We start from the raw sequence: 15,151 nt of genomic DNA, 5'->3' as shown, positions 1-15,151 counted from the left end.
TTGCACAGACAAGATCAGAAGGAGGAGGGGGGGCAGGGCAAAATAACAGATAGCTGACTACAGCACAGGTCATAAATACATAAGATTCATGTCCTCTACACTTCCCTGTGTCTCCCGGTGAGATATCACAGGGCGATAGCAAGATAGCACCATATCCGTGTTCCCATCTGCACTCACACTGTGACAGGTGAGGTCCACAACTGCTCAAAGTCTCAGAGCCACATGTGATTTGAGTTGTAATGAAAAAAAAAAAAACACGATATTTTACATCATAACACACTCTACTCTGTGATAAGAAGTGTAGTACAGTTATTCCCTTATGATTCTACAACAAAACACCATTATCTCTTCCTGTAGCTATCATTTTTTAATACCAGGAAAACGCCAAACAGGTTTGCTTGCTTTTTTTACTGGCTGGGGTTTTTCACTTTTTGAGGAATGAAGAAGGTATGACAGCTCAGTGCAAGCTTGTGAAACTCTTTTGAAAAGGTCATTGAACTTTGAGCTTCACAGACGAAGAATGCAAAGGGAGAATGTTTTGGTGAGGCGCGTTCACAACATCAGGAAAATCTCAGCGTTCAGGTGAGGAGTGACATCTGATTATTTTCACAAAAACTCCTGAGAATGTCAAAAACAACTGACTCAGACTTTTGCGTCCTCACATGATCATTGCAGGAGAATATCTGGAGTTCATGTCTGACAGCAGCTTCTCTCTAACTTCCAGTCTCAAATAGGACTGCATCAAGCTCCATTAGAAGAAGGAGGGAAATGTACGACAATTACAATACACAGCTCATTAACAATCATTATCATGTGAGATTCAGCTATGATTTCAGCATCAGTTGTAACCATGGCTGCAGTGGGTAGAGCCTAAATGGCTTTAGAAATGACCATGTTGAAATGTGAAAGTCACCCTGAAGCTGCACAGAAATAAAATGCTGACAGTTGTTCAGCATTTCAAGAAAAAGAAGAGAGCCAGAGCAGGTCGGAAGCTGAACTGAGGGGTGGACCTCTCTGCTCCACATCCTCCCGCTCTCTCCGCAGTTCATACATCCCTCCGTATTGTCAGCGTTCCGTATGTATTGTCTGAGTAAATTCATTTGTCTGAATTTGCCCTTGGCGTGACCAGGGCTGAGTGGGGAACAAGACTAATTTCCATCCCTGAGCAGCGCCACACTCGCTGCATCTGATACGGCACATTTGAATGGATATTACAGATAACAATGCCCTCTGTTGGCCCCAATAAGCCTCACGCTGCACTCACTGCTCCTCCATCTCCTTGACCCTCCTCCTCCTCCTCCTCCTCTTTCAGCCCCTCCTCGCCACCCATCGACGGTTGCTCAGTTCAGGAACCCCAACATATTTATACTGTCATGAAAATCACTTTCCACAGTTGCAGGAGACCAAGTGACGTTTTCAAATCCCCAGACTTGCCTCTGAATCGCTCGCACGCAAAGCTGTTCTGCTTTTGTCGTTCTTAATACTGTTTGTATTCTTCTGTCATCCCCTTTGTTCGTCCCTTCTCATCTATTTTCCTATAATGTCTGAATGAATGATGCGATTTTTGTTTGCACAATTATCACTTGAGGGTGCCGGCACAAAGCAACGCTGACATTCTATTTGATTGGATTTTAGGGGTGCGTGAGAGAGATACATGTTTTCTTTGTGATATGCACGTTGTTTCCACTTGCAGAGGGATGGAAGTTCTTTATAAAAATAATTGCAATCTCATTTAGATAAAAAGCAATATTCACTCAGAGTTCATTGTTTTGTGTGATAATGCCTGGAGGCTTAAAAAAAACATCTTTTCATCTCTTCACAGATCAGTGGTTCTAAGTTATTATTAGTTTATCTACAACATGGGACAAACTGTGAATCAAATGGGCCTTTTTTTCTCATTAGGAAAAATCACAGTGAGTTGATTATTAAAAATATCCATCACCCATATTTTCTGCTAGTTTGATGATTTTACGAAATCCATTCATCCATTATCTATACTGCTTATCCTTTTGAAGGTCACAGGTAACCAATCCCAGCTGACATTGGGCTAGAGCCTACAGCTAAGGGATTTATGAGAATTCATCTTCAGCGGGATGTGAACATTTTTATCAAATTTAATATCAATCCATTCAGACGTTTCTAGCGGAGCCATCAACTCATGGTGCCACCAAAGACATTATCCTCTGGGGACCATGGATATCTGTATCAAATTCCTTGGAAATATAGAACTCCGCTCAATAGTTGTTGAGACATTGCACAAAAAATCTTGGAACCATGACTATCTTAATGAAAATGTTTGCGCCAATTTGTCCAGCAGGGGAAAATAGTAACATTGTGATCTGTTAGTGGCATTAGGGAGAAAGAAATGGGATCAACAAAGTCAGTCTGATTCATTATCTGGAAACCACAACATTTCCAAATAAAATAAAAACACGGCAATCCATTGGACAGTTGTCGAGATTTTTCAGTCTGGACCGTGGACTTACCAAAGCCAACTGCCGTCCCTGGAGCCGTGCTGCTGGCAAAGCTGAAAACAATACACAAACAGTCAAATGATGGAAAACAGTTGCTCAGAGTTGGCTTTCTAGTCCTGCAGACCAAAACCATTACTTATCTACTTTTCTAACCCCAAAGGGAATGAAATGACTGAATGAGCATAAAGAATTAACTAAACTAAAAGGAGGTTGTGTGCGCTTAAACTGGCAACAGAATATCTACAGGGGAGGAAAGGAAAGAGAGGACACATGTTCCTCCTTGAATCCGTACTCGACTAAGTGGTGATACAGATTCCCCATGGGTCATCTCTTAAAACATCTTAAAAGCCCAGACTGTCTGTGGCTCTAATAAGATGTTATTGAGAAAACCTCTCCTGACCTCGTATGCCTCCTACTATCACACCGTGGAGCTGACTCTCCCTGCTTCTCCACCTTGGGGTTATTTTAAGGTCTATTTGGGAGGTGCTCGGTCTGCACTATACTTATCCAGGATGTGCTTGTTTGGCTTGTGTGTGTTTGTGTGCGTGTGTGTTGGTGTTTGAGTTCAAACAGTGAGAAGTGTGAGAAAGTCCAGCGCTGTGCAAATGAGTGTTTGGGGTTAGTGCTGGAGTGTGCGTGTGCTTGTGGGCGGACCCCGGGGTCACTAGGTACAGTGATCAGTGTGTTTTGGGGCTGATGCATCCAACCATAGGCCCTTGCTGTGTTTGTCCCGCCGGCTGCCCTGTAATCCTATAATTAGAGCCCTGGCCGGACCACTTTAATGAAGGCTGGCTTGGATGGATGAGTGTTTCTGTTTGGATCATTCAGTCCGAGCGTGTGTTTATTTTGGAGTGAGACTCCATTGACCTGCAGGCCTCCCCAGCATGGCGCTCTCTCTGCTCAGCCACAGATATAGCAGCGACCCTCCACACTCGCTGCCCGAGAGCAATCATCTGTGGTTAGTTTGTCTGTGCACTTTTCCTCTGATTGCCTGAGATGCTCTTTGACCTGTGGGTTCACCTCCGAAAGCTATGAGCTCTCATGAAGGGACCAGAGCATTTTAAAGCAATGATACAACTGTTGTGTTTTTTGGCAGGGTAAACACCAGTTTGTTTTCTTGCTGAGAGTTATATGGTGTTATGTACCAATGTCAAGTCCCAAGACTAAATATGAGGCTAAATTTAGTGTTGAACTCAGTTTCCCTCACTCGGCCCTCCCCCCAAAAATCCCCACCTTTAAAGCTCATCAATGAACAAATAAATAAACAGTAAGTTGAGGTTTTACACGTGGTTATGAGCTGGACATTTTTTGAAGTTTTTGTGTTTGTTGAGCACCACATAACATGTTTTAATGAGCTTCAATGGCACTAGTAGCCAGGCTTTATTTAAAGAGAGAGGCTAGATGTTTACCCATTTTTATCTCAGGCTACTTTGGCCAACTGCTGGCTATAACTTCATAATTTGCAACTTCTGCCAAAAAGCAGAAGTAAAGCACAAACTAAGTAATGAGTTTAGCACATGTTTCAAATGATTACAATTTAAGTTGGTTCTAAAACAATTTGTTGATCAAGCAATGTATTAATCGACAGCAAATAAAAGACGATATTGATAATTAATAAATAGTTTAAACAGACATGCAATGGTTTTTATTTACTTTATATGAACTAAATACCTAATAAGCAATTTGTATGTTTTTATGATAAACAATCAATCAGTAATTAAAAAAAATCATCAGCTGCAGCCGGCTTTAAGCAATCAGTTTTCCAGAAGACTAAACTGCCTAAAACGTATAATTTGTAGCTTCTGCCACTAGGGGTCTATTAATCGACAACAATAGGAAAATACCTCTTTTGATGAAGCTGTGAAGAATCGTGGAATCATGGGAGTTGTTGCCTTCACCACCTTTGCTGATGAAAATCTACCTGTTGTGACATTAAGCAGCAAACGCCGAGGAACAATCGTGATCAATCAACCAATACAAACAGTGGAGGCTAGCACTGTGCTTTTCATTTATCATAGTTATGGAAGTGACGGTCAAATCCAGGGGTGAAGCTCTTATAACGCAGCAGGCAAACCCTAATGAAATGTCCAGATACCTTGAAAAGAGAAGGAGTTTGAAAGTACTTGGAAACATTTTGGATAATGTAAGTACACAGGTCAACAAAATATGTCACATAGGTATCGTTGTTTTCATAAATTTTAATGAAGATTTGTTGCAAATCCCTTTAATGACAGTAAATTTCACCAAACCTGTTCTGATTCTGATCATTTAACATAAATACATTTTAAATAAGGATTTTCCTATTTACTGAAGCAGATTTATTTTCCTCAGTTTAATTTAACATCTAATTTAAAGTTTCACCAACTTATAAGTATGACTACTTTTTCTCATACAGTACTTTTTATTCCCTGCTAAACTGCTTCACCCTCACTCTGCCCGTACCTCTCATTCTAAATGTTATTCCATGTCCACATATTCAATTTCATGTGATTATTTGAATTAATAGCTAAAACCACAATTTGAGTTTTATTTTTTTAATGCAGTGTTATCTTGTGACATGCTCCTTTTGCTAAACAAATTCTTGCTCCCTGTACGCTTTTAAGCGACCTCTTTCTACTGATACCATCTCACAAAATCAACATTTATATTAGAACATTTTATGGGCTTAGTTAAGACCGCCTTCACAAGAAAGAGGAAGTTGCAAGAGAAAAGCCTCGCGTTGGGAGCTGAAAAGGCAATAAAGATCCCGATGGCTTGGAAACACAGGAATCTCACTATTAATCGAGCCGCCCGCCCGACACAGACATGTTTGGATTGCTAAATGCAGTGAGGGTGTACTGGAGCGGAGGGCGTCACGCTGCTGTTATTCTCCATAGTTTTGACAGTCATGCTAAAACAAAGCTAAATGGAGACAGATCCTGAAGTTAAGTCATATTGAGAGATCTCTTTAAGATTTGACTCCAGGCCAACGACATTATGAGAAGGATGTATGAATCTATCCGGGATCTTTACTCACAGTGGACACCACACAAACGTACGTACACATGCACGCACTCACACACACACACACACACACACACACACACACACACACACACACACACACACACACACACACACACACACACACACACACACACACACACACACACACACACACACACACACACACACACACACACACACACAACTTGCACATATTGTCTCTTTGTGTCTCCATCACACAGACACACAGACACACACACTTGCCTGTAACAGTGGTTCTCTGCAGCTCCCCCACAGCTCCTCCCACACACACCTGTCTCTCCTTTCCTTTCTTTCTTCCTCTACTCTTCCTCTCCTCTCCTCTTGCTCTCTGCTCACTGTTCTCTTCTCTTCCCTTTCCCCTCTCTTTCCCCCCCCCTCCACCCCCTATCTCTTTCTATTCCTCTCCTCTGTGCCATTCTGTTCCTTTCACTTATCTCTTCTGTGCCACAAAGTCCCATCACTGTCAGACAGAAACACACAAATGTCTGCATAAACACAAGGTTTTATAAGAGCACGCATTCTCAATACTTGGAAACACTGCCCTGGGTTCACTGTGTGTGTGTGTGTGTGTGTGTGTGCACGTCCACTCACATGTGTATGACTGTGTGGGAGGATAACCAGTCATGGTGACACAGTTTGAGAGGCACTTGTCTTTGTGTGTCTGCAGGAGGTAACAGGTCTGGTTTTGCCCTCACACACAGCATGGAACCACAAAGCCACAAAAGTACAGTCAGGGGGGGTTTGGTGGATGAAGTGTGTTTTCAGGATGTTGTTTCGTAGAGCTGTTGTACTATTGGGACATAAAGCCTGATAAAAACACTCAAAAATTATATTGTAGCCACTTTTGTGATCCATACTTATGTGTGTGTGATCAATGATGAACAATAAACCATTCTTTCAGGGATCTGTTGTACTGCCAACATTTTTATCTGAGCACTGGCTGGCTTGCACACGATAGTCTCATGTTGCAGGAAACATTAATTCATAAGTCAGGCGGACCTTTGTGTCCGCCTGACAGGAAAGACTCTACCTGAAAATCTGCATTGTTACACCAGATATAAATACATTTAATGATACCAGATCTCCCATCTCACTAAGAAGGCTGGTTTTCAACCCCTATTTTCAAATGTGGCCTTCAGAATCAGGTGTAATCACATTTTCCAACGTGGTCAGAAAACACATCATAATAACTATTTGCTGTTATCTTGTGCCTTTGACATACTTTGGAGCCAGAGTCTGCAGAGTAGTCATGTTCCATTCCCCAACATGGAGGAGATGTGGTTTAGGACCTGTACTGCAGCCAGCCAGCAGGGGGTGATCCAGATAATCGGCTTTCACTTTTAGGGAACAGTCATGTTGTCCATCTTTATACACAGTCTAAAACTTTCTACTTATGTAGCTGTTATTGTTTTCTCTGTTATCTTGACCAAAGAAGACATTGACATTGTTCACCAGTCCTGCCTGCCAGCTGCTTTGTGTTGCTTTGCTTAGCAGGTCTAACAGCTTTAATAGCAGAGATTGATTTCAGGTTCAAAGCTGTAGCAACATTCAAACTGTTATGCAACAGTTTAGATGATGCGTTTATCCAAATGACGTCTGTGTGGCCCTTTGTGTAGGTGAGACAGGATATCTCAGCCACTCACTGTCCAGCTCCTGAGATAACCGGCTGGTCAATATGTGAGGTCGTCCTTGAAGGTGAGTCTAAAAACAAACCCTTTTGCTCTGATGTCTGTAGCCTTATGATAAACAATAAAACAACACATCCTGTGTGGATTTCTAACGTATAGAGACATAAACCAATAATTCAATAAATGTGAAGAAATACATATAGATGAAAAATGAATAAAGCCAGGGGTGTCCTACAATAAATTGAATGGAAATTTCAATATACATTGCAAATGGGATATCAGGTGTATCTCTTTACCACACTCGCTTTCAGTTTTCCCTGTCTGTGGATCTCTGAGTTAAGATTATTTTGTTTCAGTACTCTCAGGTACAGCTGGGCTGAGGAGAAATAAGAGCTCAACAAGAACGCTCCTGTTCCAATTGCACATCGTCTGCTCATCCTCAGGAGTATGGATTTGCTATTATTTGCGATTTAGCACTAAACACAAAGTAAAGTTGAGGCCAAAGTTTTGGACAATTCAAAATTTTGACCTAATGATCAGTGTTATTACAATTTATCCCGAGGGGGACATGAAAGCAAATTACATGCCAGTCTAAAAGGTATCAGATATTTCATTCAAAACTATAACTTCACGGTGGCACCAGAAGAAAAGTCTGAGAATCATCAAAGTCATTAGTGTATGTGACCATATATGTCTGTTCAAGGTTTCAGGGAATCCCTTGAATAGTAATAAAGTGCAGAACTGACAAACTGCATAATTATACAAACCATTGCTTTGGTCTATCAGAGCTAGGTGTGAAATAAACGAAAAAATATGTTTAAAACTAAAATTGAATATGTTAAAGAATGACAGATCGCAAAAGGGCAGTGTAAATGTGAAAGAACACACATTGCATGTCTTAAATCAACAGAGTGTTAGATGCCCATCTATAGTCGCGATGATCCAAAGGTCAAAGCATTGCACTGACATTCTCTACACCTCCGGAGCTTGTATCCCCACCGGGTCGCACAAATGTTATTGTATGAGAGATGATAGGTGCACGGAGCCCAGTCCGAGACGGGGAGTGTATATCCTGAGCAGAGTTTCCATGAGATTAGGTGCAGCGTGACCTTTCAGTGATAGCCTCAATGTGAGGTACTTTCCCCTCAGGGTAAAAAGAAAAAGTGCGTCTGCTGTTTTCTTCCCCTCAAAGGGAGCTTTATTGAACAGGGGAGCGAGAGAAAGGAGGGCGGCTGGCTCTCCTCCACTTTCCCTATCGAATGTCAGGCAAAATGACGACAGAGTCTCATGCTCATCCATTTCACAACCTTGGAGAGCAAACAGATTTTCTTTTCTTTTACAGAAATAGTTCCCACCATGCAAATGCATTAGGGACGGAAGGTGTATTAAAAATTGAAAACATTGAGAGTTTGGGACTCGTTCCAGTGTAGCTCCCTAACGCTGGCTGATATGAGCCATGAAACCTGCATGCCTTGATGTCTGCACTTAGTGCATCCATAATTTTATTGTTCTTGGGATTTTATACCTCAGCTTTCAGGATTTTGCCGCGTGATGTCTCCTTTGATATAGCCTCATAAAACATATATAGAGGTTCTGTTACTGTTAGTACTATCAAATGGACAGAGCGTGCACGACCTTTGCTGTCTGTGTTTTAGCCATTCAAAGGACATATTGATTCAGCTTTACACAAAACTGTTCCTGTCTTATTTCCCTGAAGACTGCAGCGACTAAAGCCCCATGTGCTCATGTTGTGGATATTGAGCTGTTACCCTTAATACATCAACACGTTGCAACATACCTTTGGCTTCCTCCGCTTAACGCTCCAAAGCAGAGGACAGGTCATCTGTCTCATGACATTTCCATATACAGACTATCTGAGCCCCATAAATAACAATGTAATCCTTCAAAACAGTTTTAAGAATAAAAGGGTTTTTACGTAATAGTAAAATGTAAAAAAAAGCTGTTTGAACATTCACTGTATTCAGTTTCTGTCTCTCTAGGTTTTCTCCCGTCTCTCATTCCTTCTTTTCACCGCTCGATCTCAGCAAACAAAGGCCTTGTGTCTTTGTGCTAAAGACAAAATCTCTGTTCTAATAGGTGGCAGGTACTGGTTGTGATTGCACAAGAAGGATGACGTGCTTGAAACGCCAGAGCAGGGATAGGCAGGGATTCGGTTTCCTGGCACCTGCGACTAGTTTGAGATAAAGAAACATATAAGAGAAGGATTGAAAGGTGCAAGCCAAGAATAGCACCAGATGAAACAAATTCTCTATCAGCATTTCCTGATCTTTTAGGGCGTCTTCAAATTATAACACATGGCAAAGCTAATTTTCCCCCTGAACACAAAGCAAAAATGAAAGCTCAGGGTTCTGTTCTCTCACAGATTACCAGGCCTACGTGTATCTCAGTGCTTTCTGCTCTACCTGAGTCCCTGAGCTCCCACTTGCTTTACCGGGGGCTTTTTTGCAGGAGCTTTGTTGGGCCCCAAGAGCGGCTTAATACCTGTGGCTGATCTTAAACCGGTAAAAGGCTTTCTCCCAGGCCTCCTGCCGCATCTCATTTCCTCTAACTGAAGGTCCTTCGAAGACAAGATGCAACGCTAAAAGGCAGAGAATGAATGTTTTCTCTGTGCATATTCATTCTCTGCCTTTTAGTGGTTAACAGAGGTTCAGATGAGGCAACAAGGCTTTGATGAGTGGGTAGTATGAGGATGGTCAGCGGTCATAAGTGGACCAAGAAGACTGTTTGGATGGTTGCACCCAACAATAGCCTCAAAGCAAGAAGGTGGAAATCCCCCTGATTTTTAAAAGCACTCACCTAAATGGATGCTGCCTCTCGACTACCGCTGAAAAGCTGAGCCTGAGCACGATGACGAATTCCAACCAAGAGTAGATGGACTCTGTGGCCAGTGATCACAATCAACCCCAAAGACTCTAACGACCTCTGTGTCTATCTGTCATTTAGCGCACTTTAAATTAAGGAAAGCAAGGAAGAAAACAAGTCAGGACCTCAGCATAGATCTCAGTCAAACCGGGGGAGGGAGGTGGGTGGGGTCAATTGGATTAGCAGTCTTCAATCATTCAATTCTGTTATTGATCCTGAGCCAGAGGAAATATCTGAAGGGCTGCTGCAGGATCCAAAGTGGGATTGATTAGGGAAATGGGGACGGACCGGAGCTGATTTAGTTGATGCATCCAATCACTTTTAAGTTCTAAGAACACAAAGTAGCTTCTGAACTCCGCTCACCCCAAAGTAAACACACGCACACACACACACACACACACACACACACACACACACACACACACACACACACACACACACACACACACACACACACACACACACACATTAACAAAGCACTGGATGTGCTAACACGCTTACAATGAAAGTTCTAAAATTACAAAGCCTGACTCATAAGCAAAAGATCAGCCAACAAACTTTGGAAGAGAAATAATCCTGATGTTCTCCTGTGTTGTTATTCAGCTCACAGTGGAGTTGCCCCTCCCACCAACACCACCCCAGTTCCAGAGCTGTGCACCGCTGAGCTTCCCAGTTAAACCACAGTCCTGCCTTTAGCATGTTATGCAACCCTACAGGGATCAATGTCCCAGGGGTGGATGTGTTTACTGGGGTTTACATATTTAAAAATGCATCAACCTGCTATTTATATCCAACTAAAATCAATAAAGTTGTCTTCATAAAACGTATTTGATGATGGATTACATACAGTATGCAGCTATGCTCTGCAATAACGACACTGTTAAAAGTGTAGGACAAAAAAGAAAGCATAGAAAGTTGGCAAACATAAAACAAGCGATTTTGTTCCGTCATCAAAACTGTGAACAGACTAAAATCTTAGTTTTTAAAATCCCCCTTGGAATCACAATCATTTAAAATAATTGTAGAATTGATGCCAAAACGGGTCTGAGGGCTCATAATTGTTGCGGTATCCCATTAACTCCCATTATTGTTAGATATGTATTTCTCCAGTGTCCTTCAGACATACATTTATTAGCCTGTTCCACGCACTGTTAGAAATTGAAGGTGGGCAAATCGTAAACTTTATCTGTCACCTGCAGGAATTAAAATAAAAATTGAGAGAGACTTTGTGGAAGGCCGAGGTTCCAAAGCAGAAATGCAGACAGCTGCTTTGCTTAGCTTTTTTAGCCTTTGTGGTCGAGCGGTCACAGGTATTGATCCACAACCCTTATCCACCTCCATCAGGACATTTTGTTCTATGAGGCAAGAAGTTCTACTTGTTGGTCCTTTTAAGTGGAGCAAATTGATGTCAGGACAGCATCTTACACCACAGCAGAGCAGCCAGCGTCCTCTAGGCAGAACGCAGCCTGAGAGATCGTTTGATCCAGCTCACAAGGAAAATCATGAATACAAAGTGTACAATCTAAGGAATATGAAACAATTCTCAAAACAACAATCGCTTCATATCTGGAATAAAAGAACACAGCATAAAACAGGAGACCAACATGTCCCTCAGGGGCGATCACATGCACGTAGCTGTCAGCGATGAAAAGAAAAGTAGATACTGAACGGCATGGTTTCCAAAAGAAATTGAAATTTTTCGTCAAATAGACAAGCCAGTGTGCGTAGTTTGAAGGGAACCACTCTCAGTGATGAAGGGGGCTAATATCGTAGCATCCTGACAAATCCAAAGAAACTAAACTAGAGTTGCAAGGACAGATGTTGTTGAACGAAGTTAAAACTCTTTAGAGATGATGAAGTGCCCAAAAAGCAGCTTTCACAAACCCACAGTCTGATGGAGACAATGTCATGAGGGCAAGTTTTAATTAACAAGCTGAATTCTTATTCAGAGGGAGAATTTTGTAAGAGAAACATTGCTGCTCCTGGAACTGGATGAAGTAAAACTGTCAAGTTTGTTTTGAAGAACGAATATATCAAGGCATGGAAGGACAGACCAGGAAATTTCCAGTTTTCTCTCTGGACTGTGTTAAAATAAAACACATTTTAAAAAACCACCATCCAATCCGCTATTTTGTGTGAATAAAGAAAAATATCAAGGCCTTTGCTTTTGAAAATAAACATAAATAGACATTAAAAGTGCTTGAATTGATTTATTATGCAAAATTTAAAATTGTAACTTCTCTTTATATTTTTTAACTCAGTGTTAGCAAAGAGGTTTTTGTGTCTATATATCACACATTTGTCTACAGGTGACTATACTGCCCTCACTCTTCAACTTGTCATAGATCTCTGTCTCTATTGCTTAACTTACACAATACATTGCTGTGCAGTGTAACAGAAGGCAAGAAACCAGCACAAAGAAGTGTTCACACATCCAAGCCTTGTTGTATTTGTTGTGTGTGAGCTTCTGTAAAGCCTGCTAGTTCTCATTATTGAAATTCTAGTGTTGCAAAAGTAGACAACTTTACCTGTCTTGGGTCCTTGAATTTGTGGAGCTTAAAAAGTCCTTTAGAATTCTTTAAATTTGTTTGGGGCCCTGGTGGCACGTTGCATTGTGCAAGAAAAATCTGCTTTAACATCTGAACGTCCTGGTGAGTTCGGAAAACCCCTTCAGTTATTTGCGGAGAGGTTTGAAGACATTCAAAGTAAACAAAATAAATTGAACATAATTGTTCAACTGCTTTATTCGGAACCAGTTGAAGACACAAAGTCAATGAGGTGCAAAACAAGTTCTTCTTTCTTTATGTTTGTCTTGGGTTTTTTACCTTCATGAGGAGTTTGCATGTTTATTCCCTACAACCTAAAACTGTGAAGGTTTCAAAGTGCATCTTACAAAGACTCAGTTTCACTCAAGTCTGACTGAACCAAACCAGGAGAACCAGCCACAAGTAGAATCATGACCATCTGACATCAGACACCGGGCAAGGAGGCAAGCAGTTCAATCTATCGTGTTATAATTAGTAAACAGCAAACAAACAGTACGTGTCCAGTCATTGTTCTAAACATACACACACACACACACACACACACACACACACACACACACACACACACACACACACACACACACACACACACACACACACACACACACACACACACACACGCACACACACAATAGACCCTTGTTTCGAAAAAAGATTAGAATTGTTTTGGTCTATTTCTTAAATCTCATTGTCTTTTTTTTTCTCGTTCTCCTTTATCTCTCAGCTTAGACTCATATTGCTTGTGTCTGACACCTGCTTGTGACCTCTCTTCCCTCTCATCCCTCTCATCCCTCTCTTCCCTCTCTTCCCTCTCTTCCCTCTCTTCCCTCTCTTCCCTCTTTTTCCCCTCTGGTTGCTATTCATGACGAGCCTCTGCTCTGTCCCCATAATTATGAGGGCGTGATCTGGTGTTGAAAAAGGAAAGCGACTCAATAACTTATTTAATCTCACGGCCAAGTGTCTCCAACTGCTGGAGGGAGAATGAACATGACTTCTTGGTATGCCCCTGAAATAGATGTGATGTCTTGTGTCTGTGAATGACCATTTAAACGTTTAACCTGAGTACATAGAGTTTCATTCGTGGATGATTCGGGTATCAAATCATACATTTTTCACTGGCTTTGAGTACAACTTGAATTAAACTTTGAGGCTTTATTTTCTCTGGATGTTGTAAATTAAATGTGAATTATTGATCCTCAGGCTGGGAGTCCAGAGAGATGACATCCATTGATAAATGGATTTATATTTCTAAAATCCATCAAAACTGAAAAAAACAGAAAACTAAAAAACTGAGTCAAAAAAACTAAATCTATGGTAAACAGTTTGTTTTCATCAGAATGGAGTGTAGACACATTAAACCTGTGGCATCTGTTATTTGAAAGATAGGCGCATGGAGATTGTGATAACATACTTGAAATATTACCGTCATTATTGGCCACCCAGCACATCTGACAGATGGTGCCCATCTGAAAATGTTGTTGTCTTATCTGGACAGTGGCAGATTGAAATGTTAATGAGGCCTTTTGATCAACAGCGGTGCTGTCTGTCAAGCTAGCCTTTAAACCGATCGGTTTGTTTGTCCACAGGAGGATAAATCAAGCCTGGAGTCTGCTGACCTCTTCAGCGAATTAAGAGATACAAATAGTTTTGCCTGCAGCAGCCGGTGGTTGGTTCCTTGCCTCCTGCCTCCTGTCCAGTTATTGATTTGGTCTTGAAAAGGAATACAGAAGAAGGAGGTCTTTGATTGGGGGTGTGAGAGATTTGTACAAGAAATCCCAAATGGAGATGAGTTTCAGAGAGAAAACTGGCATCATCAGCAAGCTGAGAGCGGCGGCAGCAGCAGAGATTTAAGCCTGAAAGGGAAACAGAGCAGAGAGAAACTGCCAGGAGAAAAGGAGGAGACCGAGAAGGAAGAGATGAATGTAATCATCTGGAGTTAAGAATGAACAAAGAACAGATCTTTGATGTTTCTCAATCTCCGTGGTCACAATGAAGAGTATAATTTCATTATGACTGACAAAAGAGACAGGGATGAATGGCTCTAGCGTGTCTCACTATGTGGCAATCATCATAACTGAAACCATCATTGAGAGCATCCACAGTGGTCTTAAAAGTGCTGATTGCAAATTGGTCCCCTCAGAGAAATTTGTCAGAGCATTTCTATACCTTCCCACAATTTGCATAGATATACATAAATTACATGAAAGACAATTAAAATATTTTAGTGAAATTTCCTCAGGCACGGGGTGATTCTTGTATATTATGTATAAACTGCCATCGTTCACTTAGTTCATAAACGCCCCTGTGACTTTCACATGAAAAGACACATCTGCCTCCGTCAAATAACAATCATTCATATTTCTCCCATCTTGCACTTCGCGCTGACAGAGCGTGGGAGGTACGGTGACAGTGAGACAACAATGTTTATACTATCTGTCCTCAATCTTATAAAAATATATTGAATAGGGAGGCAAAGACACAAACTGTTAATATTCTTACCGTGAACATTTTCTGGAAAGAACTAATGTGTCCATCCAAAATGTTTTTGGGTAAGAAAGGAGAATATCCATGAAGTTTGTTTTATCTTTTGTAT

This window comes from Limanda limanda, chromosome 21, assembly GCF_963576545.1.
Source record: "Limanda limanda chromosome 21, fLimLim1.1, whole genome shotgun sequence".
NCBI classification, from domain to species: Eukaryota; Metazoa; Chordata; class Actinopteri; order Pleuronectiformes; family Pleuronectidae; genus Limanda; species Limanda limanda.
The sequence above is the reverse complement of the archived record's forward strand: the minus strand, read 5'-3'. Positions refer to the sequence as shown.